Source organism: Alexandromys fortis, unplaced genomic scaffold (genome assembly GCF_014885135.2).
Source record: "Alexandromys fortis isolate MF-2015 unplaced genomic scaffold, M_Fortis_MF-2015_v1.1 scaffold_107, whole genome shotgun sequence".
Taxonomy (NCBI): Eukaryota; Metazoa; Chordata; class Mammalia; order Rodentia; family Cricetidae; genus Alexandromys; species Alexandromys fortis.
Window position 1 is genome coordinate 321,734 of NW_026067987.1, and position 12,170 is coordinate 333,903.

The window sequence follows — 12,170 nt, forward strand, 5'->3', positions numbered from 1 at the left end:
ACATACAATATACCCAGCTCATGAAGCCTCTTTCAACTTCATAAAAAGAAAACCATAATACTTTCCCTCTAAGCTCTCACTATGCCTCCTGCCCCCCTTCCCACCTGATTTATTTCTCCTGCCGGAATGAATTTCAACATCATAACTCTTAGCTATTAAAATCTCATGACTTACACAACTTGAGACTCAACCTTTCCTTATGGAGTAGTCTATGTGCAGTACGTGCTCGACAGATGCTTGTTGGGCTGAGTTTTAACGTGCTAGACCTTGTATTTGGGTAAGAGTATCATGTTTTTAACTTGTGTCTTTTTTTTTTCCACCTGGAGGGAAGAATGGGAGGAGTATTTCTAGGTAGGACATGCGAGCAGGAACATTCCCAAGGGTTGCTTAGACCGTGACTCAAAATACAAGGTCACCAGGTTATCAACTGTGGTCTTACATCTCTCCTGCGTAAGTGAGAAGGGAGTCTCCTCTGCAGCAGGAACAAATTTTTCCCCTACTTCCTTCTACTGTTTATGATTCTTTCCAAGGCCCATCAAGACTGGGTCTAGCCAACCACAGAAGTATTTCATCATTTCATACAAGTCAATATCAGCTACTTCAGAAAACGTGAATTAGGTCATGACCCTTCTCTTCCCCGCTGCTACAACAGTGGTTCTCAACCTGTGGGTCTCAGCTCCTTTGACGGGGTTAGAACAACCCTTCTGTGGGGGTCGCTTAACAGATAGCCTGCATATCAGATATTTGCATTATGATTCATGAACTTGCATGTAGTAAAACTGCAGTTATGAAGCAGCAATGAAACAATTGTATGGCTGGGGGTCACCACAGCATGAGGAACTGTATGAAAGGGCTGCAGCATTAGAACGTTCAGAACCACTATCCTACAAAGTCCTCTTTGCTCCCCTAAACTCAAGACCTCCAGTGGTAGCAAGTATGAGGCAGAAGAAGTAAAAGACAAAGACATAAAGTTTTTAAAATAGCAAACGTGGGGCTAGCGAGAGAATGGGGATCTGAGATGAATGTCCAGAGCCTATTTAACAAAAAAATTTTTAAAAAACTAAAAAGCCATAGCCACTGTGCACTTCTAACCCAGCGCTGCGGGGGCAGGGAGGAGAGGCAGCAATATGGCTGAGGATTTCTGGCGGCCAATCTAGCTCCAGATCCAGTGAGACTGTCTCAAGAGAATTAGGTAGGCTATGAGCAGGCGGGACACTGGACTTCCTTTTCAGGTTTGTGCACACCAGCATCCGTATACCCCAAGACACACACATGTGGATACACCTCACACACACTCACACAAAGTATCAGGCAAGAAAATCAAGAAACCTAAAGCATATAAAGTGATTTTAAAAGACAAGGAGGCAGAACGGGGTGAGCTTCAAACCCGTCTCCCCTTTGGGAGACAGTTCCCTAGCCTCTGTTCCATAGAGCCTTCGGTCCACTTTACTTTCTAAACCTGATTCTCTCAGAGGTGTCTGCAAGATGAAATGAAATCTTTCTCCCAAGGACATAAACTATCCCCCAATAACCAGATAACGAGTGAAGCCCCACATCCAACTCCTGAACAAGCCACCATGTTACCCTGTTATTTCATAGCCGTGGATACTGTCCAGATTGGTGAGAACAACGCTGTTTGCTTTTGGGGCCACACACCTGGGTCTTACCTTTTCCCCACCCGCTCTTTAATGGTATAATGCATTTTCCTAATTTTGCTCTTACTAACCACCCCAAGGAGAAGGTTCAAACAGACAAACAAATCTTCCTCCACTTGAATGGCCCTGAAGTAACCACCATAGATAAATACAGGTAAACGCAGATACAGACTTCACCATACACCACCAGCCCATCTCAGATCGCAAATACAAGCGGCTCTTTCTGGCCATTCTTTTCGGACACTTCCTCTCAACACAGAAACTCTCTAAGTCTTCATTCTACATTCTTCAGATCAGTACATCCACTGTGGGGACGCTGGACTCACTTATTTTTCTGATTCTAATCATTGTTTGTGTCCCCCCACCCCATGTCATCAACTTGGTAAAGTTTTCCTAAGTTCTATTCCCAGTAGTCTCGTTATCTGTTCCTTAACTCTGGGTACTTTGTAAAGCCCATTCTACTGTAAATGAGCAAGTCTTGTTTGAAATATAAACAAATGAAAGCCATTTAGAAAAGTTTTGAAATCCTGTATCTAGTATGACCAATAAATAAATAAATAAATAAATAAATAAATAAATAGCAATTACTACAAATGTAAGAGAATTAGCTTTTAGCTACATTGGAAAGGGACAGTTCGACACTTGACCTCACCAAGATTGCCAGGTCAAAGACTGATAAAAAGAAAGATGCTCTCATATTGTTTGTAGGAAACTATCAAGAACAGATTATTGCAGAGAATGTTGTTTTCCTGTTTTTTTTTTAATTTACTAGAATTATAGAGTTCTAAGTAATGAGAAAAACATTTGAAAGACAAACTAGAAAATTTCCAGACTGAAATCAAGAGTAAAAAAAAAAAAAAAAAACTGACCAAGATCAAATAAAAAGGAATAAACTTAGCATTCCTGTCTAAAAGCAAACAAACCAAAACCTGTATGTGAACAACCAGCATTCAAGACACAAGAAGCCTGTGTGTGACACACAACACAGTGTTCATGTCACTAGAAACCTGTGTGTGAGCACACAACGCAGTGTTCATGTCACTAGAAACCTGTGTGTGAGCACACAACACAGTGCTTATAACACTAGAAACCTGTGTGTGAGCACATAACGCAGTGTTCATGACAGTAGAAATCCAGTAAGAAGGGAATGATTTCTGAGAGACCAGAAACAAGGAATTCAATGCTTGCCTCAGGATTCTGTCCGGAGAAAGAGACGAGGTAGGAATGGTAGAGCAAAGGAACCAGGGTCACATGGTGGATTCGCTGAGTTGATATGACAGAGAGGGGAGTGTGGGGAAACCAAGGCAGCTAAAGTTCAAGAGTCGAGTAATGAACACATTAGAGATCTGTAGAGGGTCTTTGCAGAGGACCTAGAAAAATAGCCACGTGAGGAAACTGCTTGAGGTTTGAGGAAAACTATTAGAACGGCATTGAGCAAATAACGCCTAGAGATATGGACAGACAATGAGGTTGGTTGGTAGACCAGACCAGAATGGAAAAAAGTCTCACCATGCATGGGAATGAGTAAACTCAGAAAGTTTGGACTGAGTGTAAGTAATTAGCCTCAGAGTAAATGCTGCTGCTCTGACAAGTAATTTCTAAAATGAACACAGAGAGATCCAAACTTCTTTCCAGCCACTGAGCTGCAGCAAGAACAAAGCTCAAGTGTTTTCACAGCTATGAAACATGTTGAGCACCATGTGAATAAACTCACAATATCAAAAGATTAACCACGTTCTTCAAAGCCAGGGAGATGGTTCCGTGGGTAAGAGCACTAGCTGTGCAACGCTGACCATGGAAGTTCGATTCCCAGAATCCACTGGAAAAGGTAGATGCGGTAGTTCCGACCTGCGACACCAATGCTCCTACTCAGGTAGAGGTGAGATCATCAGCCAAACTTGCATCTGCAGCACAGCTGAAGAAACAAAAGATTCTGCCTGGAAACAAGGTAGAAGGAAGCGTCTCACTCCCAGAGGCTGGCCTTTAGCCTGCATGAGCTCAGTGGGAAATAGTTTTACATACATGCACACACACACCAAAAAAAAAAAATGAAAAGAAAATATTGAAGATCAACAGGTATGCAAAGAAAGAAAATATGACACCGACTTAAGGGGGGAAAATAATGAAAAAACAGATCCAACATGAGAATAAAAACTATAGGCATGACATCACCTCACAAATGGCAAACCTAGCATGAAGTCGACACCAACGAATATGACAACTTAGATGAAGCCTACAAGTTCTGTGAAAGACAACATACGTGACAGAAGCTCACTACGCAATAAGGTATTCTGAGAATCCTTATATCTCTTAGAGTGAATTTGTAACTACGAGTCATTTCACGAAGAAAAATCCCACTCCCACACTGCACTGCAGGTGAATTACAGGGAAATTTGGGGGGACGGGGAAAGAAACTTAATAATGGTTCTAGACAAACTGATCCAAACAGCTGGAGGGAAGTGGCTCTCCCAGGCTCAGTCCTTGAGGTCAGCATTACCTGGTAACATAATCATCCCATGCAATAAGACAAGAAACCTACAACAATATCACCAATAAACAAGAAAAATTTCCAAAAATTGTTTAGCAAGTAAAGTCCATATATAAAGGTCAATACGGTTTGAAAGAGTGGACCTCATCCAGAAGAGCAACATTAGCAAACAATTTTGAAATAACATTGGCAGATCTTAATTTATCTTATTAATAAATATACTAGCAAGTGAAAGCTTTATACTAAACAAAAAGCGTTTGACAAAGCTAACACACGTATGATGGGGAATCTCAACCAATCACCTTGTTTGTGGGGTGTGTTCCCCCGGGGCCCCAAATAGCCTTTAAAACCATCGATGTGCGCTTGTTCTCTCTCTTTGTTTTTTCCTCTGCTTCATGGGAACTCTGGCTTGGTAAGTCCTCCCTTTTCTTACCCTTATTAAAGCTGAATATTTTAAAATAAAGCTAGCCTGGTTAATTCTAGTTGACGGTCATTTACGCCCCTTCACACGTATCTCTGATAAAAGTCCAGCAAAAGGAAATAAAAGGAACTGTACTCAACGTCATTAATAAAAGGCACTCTTCTGGTTTGCTTCTCTGTAGCTATAAGAGAAAATACCAACAACAGCTTGGAAGAGAAAACAGTTTGTTAGACTCATATTTCCACATCGCAGTCCATCATTGAGGAAGCCGGGTAGGAAGCTCAAGGCAGGACTATGGAGGCAAGAACTGAACAAAGAGCACAGAAAAATGTTGATTACTGACTTGTTACCAGCCTCGTGTTCTGGTCCCTTTATAACACAGCCTAGGGATGGCCCCACCCACAGTGGACAGTACCCTCCCACATCAATCAGCAATTAAGAAAATATCCCATAGACACGGCCACAGGTCAAGTCAATGGAGTCAATTCTTCAGCTGAGGTTCCCTCTTGCCAGGCGTGTCAAGGTGATACCGAAACCAACATTTTGCAGGTGCCTATGAAAACAACTAACATTAGATTTGATCAGTTTGAACATCCCCCCACCCCCAATAGGATAAGGGGAAATGTAACTGTATCTAAACTTGTAGCTATTTAACATGGCATTGAACTTTCTCTCAAGTGATGTAAGTAGAGGCTAGAAACAGAAAGACTTCCAGATTGGAAAGGGATAAATAAAATTCTATTTTTAAGGTAATATGACCACACGAAACTTCCCATTGAACTATGAAAAACTTGCAAGACTTACTAATGAAATTTGCCAACTGTCTTCATCCATTAACATAGCTATAACAAAATAATGTATTTGAATTAGCTTATAAACAACAGGAATTGATTTCTTATCATTGTGGAGTCTCCAAAGCCCCAAATCAAGAAATTAACAAATTTAGCATCTGGCAAAAGTGTCTCTTTGCCTTTTCCCAGTATTCTTATATTTTGGAGGGGACAACTAAGCTTCGCCAGACTTCATCAATAGAGGCATGAATTTATGAAGATGCTCCCTCTCAGTCACCTAACCAAGGCTCCACCATCTTGGATGTTAGGATGTCAACATATGGGTTTATGGGTAAAATACAAATATTCGTGTCATACGTCAGGGTTATAGAAAATAAACTTAAAATCAACTGTATGTCTATAAACAGGCAAGGAAATTTGTCACTTTATAGAAGGTGAACATTTTAAGTACCACTAACACAAAAATATGAATTACTAGTCAGGTGCACACCTCTCATCCCAGCACTCAGGAGGCAGAGGCAGGGGGATTTCTGGAAGTTCAGGGCCAGTCTGGTCTACAAAGTGAGTTCCAGGACAGCCAGGTCTACACCCAGTCTCAAAAAATAAAAAAAAAAAAATTACTTAGGAGCAAATCTGACAATAGATATGCAAGAAAAAAAATTAAATACCTGCAAAACACTGATTGTTAAAAAGAAATTAAAGACCCGAACAAATAGAGTGATAACAGCCCTGCACTGATGGTCAGTTACTCCCAGCCAAAGGGCTAACAGGCTGTTTTGTGGATACTAGCAAACTCAGGAGAATTCAGGGTGTGCACAATAGCCGAGGTGATCTGGACAAAGCAAACTAAGGTTGAATGACTAATTCTACCTGATTTCCAGATTTATCATAAAACTTTAGTAATCAAGATGGCATATAAAGACAGACAAATAAGTTAATGAAACAAATCTACATGCATATGAAAACCTGAATATTTTTCACAAGCCCTTGATTGTCTACATGGAAATTACATTAAGTTTCGCATTATCTAAAATTTTTAACTAAGCTGAAGTTGATTGTACCTCTAAATAAAAATTTATAGAACTTTGGAGTCTTTAGAAAAAATTATAGCAGGTTTTCTTTGTGAACCTGAGTCAAAAATTTCATGGACAACCTCCCCCCCCCCAAAAAAAGACTCTCCCCCTGAAAAAGTTCTTAATTATCTGAACTTTATCAGAAGTAAAAATAATCATTTTTGAAAGACTGTTAAGAGAGGAAAAGGCCTGAACAGAATGTTTTTATATCATGTCTAATAAAGGAACTGTTCTAAAGAACAGAAATCAAGTAAAACATACAATGTGAAAACGAAGAGCCAAGCATGAAAGCAGGTTTACAACCCAATGGTATGTAAGTGTGAAATAAACACACTAACGGATCCTCAGCACCAGAGGAAGGCAAATTAAAGCTACAGTGGAACTATTAAGATGGCTAAAGAAAAGAATGCTTCCTTAGGATGAATTATTGAAGAGGTGACATGTTCACATACTAGGGGTGAGATTTTAATATATTAAAACTGCTTTGGAAAATACAACTTTCACCCACCATGTACTCTAATCATTACATCCTAGTTACTTAGCCAAGAATTAAATCATATTTCTATATAGATTTGTGAACATAAAGTAACAGCTTTATTTATAATATTCAAAAACTGACAAAGACCAAATGCCTATTGACATTCTATAAGAAACCCAAGTGTAACCACATGATGGGACATTATTTAGAAACATGAAAGAATAAACTACTGGTGTGCCTAACAATAAGGATGTATAGCAAAATAATTAGACTCAATGAAAGAAGCCAAAACCTGCCATCATTCAAAAAAATAGCATATATATATATTTATATATATATATGAGTCTTTTTATATAAATAAACACTAATACATAGTGCTAGAATGCCAATCGGCGATTCCTGATATGTAAAAAATGATGGAAGAGAAGAGAAAGTCATTAAGAACCCCCAAAAACATTCACAAGGAAAGTCTTGGGGGAGAGACACTCACCTTGATTATAGTATCATTTTCATAGATGCACACATATGCCAGTAATAAATGATTGTATACTTACAAATATTGTTATTTTGGTCTATGTCTACATAAATTTACCTGCCATTTCTTAGTATTCAGACTTTCCACATCTCAAAATTTTCTGATGAAACAGTCTTTTTAATAGATTTGATAAACTGTATTTTAAAGTGAGGGAGCAATAGTAGATAGAGTTAGAAATATTTAACTAAAACAATTTAGGGGAATAAGAATACACAATTCAAACAAGTTCTTAGTCATCTGAAAATCAGAGGTTCTAGAAATTTAGAGGAAGAACATTTTGAGTCATAAATAGTTAAAGAATCTACTAATTCTGTCTATATTGTCCATGATCTAGGGTGATGTAATAATCAAGAGACATAATTCAGCTAGCAAACATAATAAGAGAATACAAAATTTCCTCCCTTGGACTATCATAATCATCCTCCTTCTCCTCATCATCAGTCTTCTCCTTCTACCCTGGGGGACCTGGCTATTGAGCTCAGCCAGGGCCTTAACTTGCTGAGACATCTCACAGGCAGAAGAGAGTGAATTTTTAAAGAAGTACCTCTGGAGACTATATCCTATAATGTCATTCCAGAAATGCAAAGAGGGCCAGTTTAGAATTAAGACAGAATTTCCACCAACTTCGCAGATGGCCCTTAGCCCTCTTCGGCCATTTTGTACTGTATTGACTTATGCAAAGCAACAGGCTCAGCATTAATATTAGAAAATCAAAGTATCAGTCATCTCTGAAAAATCCCCTTGCAATATTAAATATTCAGGCAAGATTGAATCTTTCATGTAAAAGTAAACAAGTGCATCCGTTTCCCTGATATGCAAATTTGCTTGTATTTTTAATGCAAATTTGCTTTTATTTTTAATACATCGTAAAATTACACACGTGCTGACAAATTGTTCTAAACTAAATTTACTGTGCATGTGTGCGTGGTTTATGTGTATGTGAGGTGTGTGTGCGTGTGTGTGGTATATGTGTATATGAGGTATGTGTGTATGTGGTATATGTGTAATGTGTATGTGAGGTGTGTGTATGTGTGTGGTATATGTGTATGTGAGGTGTGTGTGTATGTGTGTGTGGTATATGTGTATGTGAGGTGTGTGTGGTATATGTGTATGTGAGGTGTGTGTGTGTGTGGTACATGTGTATGTGAGGTTTGTGTGTGTGGTACATATGCAATGTGTATGTGAGGTGTGTGTGGTATATGTGTATGTGAGGTGTGCGTGTGTGTGGTATATGTGTATGTGGGGGTGTGTAGTGTGCCTATGGGGAAGTTGTACACATGCCACACAACTCACATAGAGGTCAGAGAATGACTTTCAGGAGTCAGTTTTCTCCTTCCACCATGTGGGTGGCAGGGATCTAACTCAGGTCATTGGTTTGGGCAGTGAGCATCTTTACCTGATGAACCATCTTGTGATTTATTTTCAGTAAATATTTATGGGCCTTATATACCTACTTTATATACCATATACCTGGGATCACTGTAGTAAACGGTGAACATAAACAATAGAATGAATATATTTTAAAAGTGATGTATTGGATTGGTTTAACGCTATCGTCTGGGTAGCCCAAAAATGATTGCCTCATGATAGAAAGCCTAAGAACCCAATAGTGATTCAGTCTACAGGCTGGTAGCCTCAGCAGTCCCAACCTGATGCTGAAGGCCTGGAAGATTCTTTGAGAGAGGCTGATCTTCGTTCCACATTGGAAACCCCCAAAAAGGTTGTTGTGGTACCTTATCAGAAACACCAACAAGGGTAGAAGAACTCGCCAGGGAAAGTGAAAGACTAAGCCAGGAAAAAAAAAAAGGAAAAAAAAAAAAGAAAGAAGAGACCAGGCACATAAGAAGTTCCCTATTTGTGTGTATTAATTAGTAAGTGTTGGTTCTTCACTCAAAGATATTTTGAAAGGCTCATAATGGAATGGAGGCCTTATAGAGATGGCTCCGTCTTTGGGCACACAAATTGCTGTTGGAGAGAACCTGAGTTCAATCCCCACCACCCACCTCAAGGGGCTAACAAATGCCTGTAACTCTAGCTCCAGGGCATTAGACGCCCTCTTCCCGTTCTGAAGTCATCTTTACCAGCATGCGCGTGCCCAGCATTCAGACACAAAAGCATGTGTACGTGCATACACACACACACACACACACACACACACACGTGTGCATGCATAATTAAAAATAAAATAAAATGATTTTTTTAATTTAATGGAATAGGCAGCTGCAAGGTGCATGAGAATCCTATCCCCAGAATTAGGGTACTGGCTGAGTACCCACAGGAAGTTGCATGGTATTGGTTGAACCCGAGCCGTTTTCCATGTTAGCATCTGTATATCCATGACTCTTCCTCTACTGTGGTTATATTTTCTCTGCTTCCCCTACTCATCTATCCTAGATCAGAGCATCTCAGATTCTCTTGATATTGGACTTTTTTTTTCTTTAGCTTGAAGGTATTAAAAAAAAAAAAACAACTGTCTTTCAAATGCCAAAACTGACAACTCACAAAAGGCAGAAATAAAAATATGAGAAACGTTAACCTTGCAGGAAATCAAATATTTGATGACATAAAGGATGTCCCTGGCTTGTGTGTACACAAGTGTTTAAAGCGCTCAGAGTTTTGTGAAATAAAATGTTTCCACTAGCTGCCATCTACACAAAGCAGAGCTTGCAGAACAGAGGAAGGAGAGAAGGCAGTCTGAAGCTAATTCCGTCTGGATAGGAGTTAACAGGTGTTTAATTATAACATTCCTCTTTCTGCTTTCTTCTTGCTCTACTTCTCTTACGCTGCAGAAAAGTCTAAGTAAATAAACAACTTTTTACCCTAATGTAAAAGTCGACAGTCATTGGCTAATCAAATGGAAATCAATGGCAGCTCTGAATTTATCCCCACATCTAACCCTACTTCCCTTAGCATCAGACTGGGGCTGTTTGTCCTTTAGTTCTGCCTCTGTATCCCCTTCTGCAGGAACCATTAATGACTCTCCTTTTCCAACTTCACTCTTGCAGCCTGCAAATGTTAGAGGCCCTCCCTTGATTAGGTTCTTTCTCCAGGTACCAAATCTTCATTCTCTGCTCCATTTCTCCTCCCCTCCCCTCCTCTCCCCTCTTCTCTCCTCCCCTCTGCTCTCCTCTCCTCTCCTCTTCCACCTTTCTTGGTAACTCTGCTTATCCTGGTTCCTGGTCTCAGGTGCCCAGTGGCCCCACACACCCCACAGGAATCCAGATGCCCTCCAAGAGCTCCTGAAATACGCCCCCCCCCAAGCAGTCTATTGAAATAATCAGTTTACCTCAGTTGCCTTGATGATGGGGCTGCTGAGCTTGGCCCACAGTAAAGAAAATACAAACATTTTAGGAATGACTGGGTGAGGGAGCCAACTCTAGACACAATGTATCTGAAATGACCCTGGAGTGGATGCACACCATTATAACCTCAAGATCTACGTTTTATTGTTGGATTCCATTTGTTTCAGATTAATAAAGCCAGCAACCGTTGATTTCTGTGCCCCTGAAGACTACCTAGACGTGCAATAACATGTAAGCACCAACTTAAAAAACAAAGGAGAAAAACTAGCCATGTTATTAGTGCCGGCCAACAAGTAATACAATGGCGACTATCTGCTTTCCCCCAGGGTGTTTGGTCTAATCTCTCTGTGATCTACAGAACGTCTCTTACTTAACCTTTTTCTTTCCAAGTCTGAATTCCAGTGATAACATCCACAGGCAACAGACTGCCATGGAGACCCACGGGCTCATCAGCTGCCTCCCAGCTGACACGGAGCAGGCTGCCAGAGAAATAACATAAAGCTGAATTATCCATGATCGCAAGGCTTGGCAATTTGCTGTTAGTTTAGGGACTTTTTTGAAAACTGAAACACTTTACATTTTGTCTTATTTTTTTAAGCTTTTCTTCCTTGGGGGATAGAACTATAAAATCCTGACTTATATTTTACTGTTCTGTCTTTATAATCGTCCTAGTAACTTCACAATCTAGTTTGGTATTTCTTTATGCTTCTATGTGGATGTGGATGTGTGTGAAGACGTGGGCTCAACATTGAGGGGTTCCACCTTTTTTTTTTTCCAGACAGAGTCTTTCAGTGAACCTGGGGCTCACTGATTTGGCTAAAGTGCATTCCAGCAAGGTCCGGGGAATCCTCCTGTCTCCACAACTACAAATGCTGCTGGGATTGGCTGTGCCCAGCTTTTATGTGAATGGAAGTCCTGATACTCATGAAGCCACACTTTCCCAAGCCATCTCCACAGGATCCCCTGATCCCAGACAGATCCTCAGTTCTACCATTTACAAAACCCTATCAGCCAAGGGTTTCTGAGATACTGAGTCAGGGCAGATGGATAACCCACCAGGTGGTACACCACCTTGGCAGGGCAAATCCCAGAAAATACTGAGAGGAAACCAGCTGTAGGGATTCACATGTATACTTCAAGAGGGAATGAATCTGGGAATACAGTTCCTTATTAATAAAGCGTGTCCATTTTTGTTTTGCTTTCCTTTGCTTTGTTTTACTGCAGAATCAATGACATGGGAAGAGGAAGGAGAGGGAAATGTTAAGATTTGGCAAACACTTTGATCTAAGGAGCCTCCACTGGGTATGTGTTTCATTGCTGGACCATTAGCCACAGATTTAGCTTTTCTTTTGAGCTACTGATTAGCAAGGGAAATGGCAATTTACAGATTTCGTTAATCATTGTCCCTTTGGTGAGTACATTTTTTT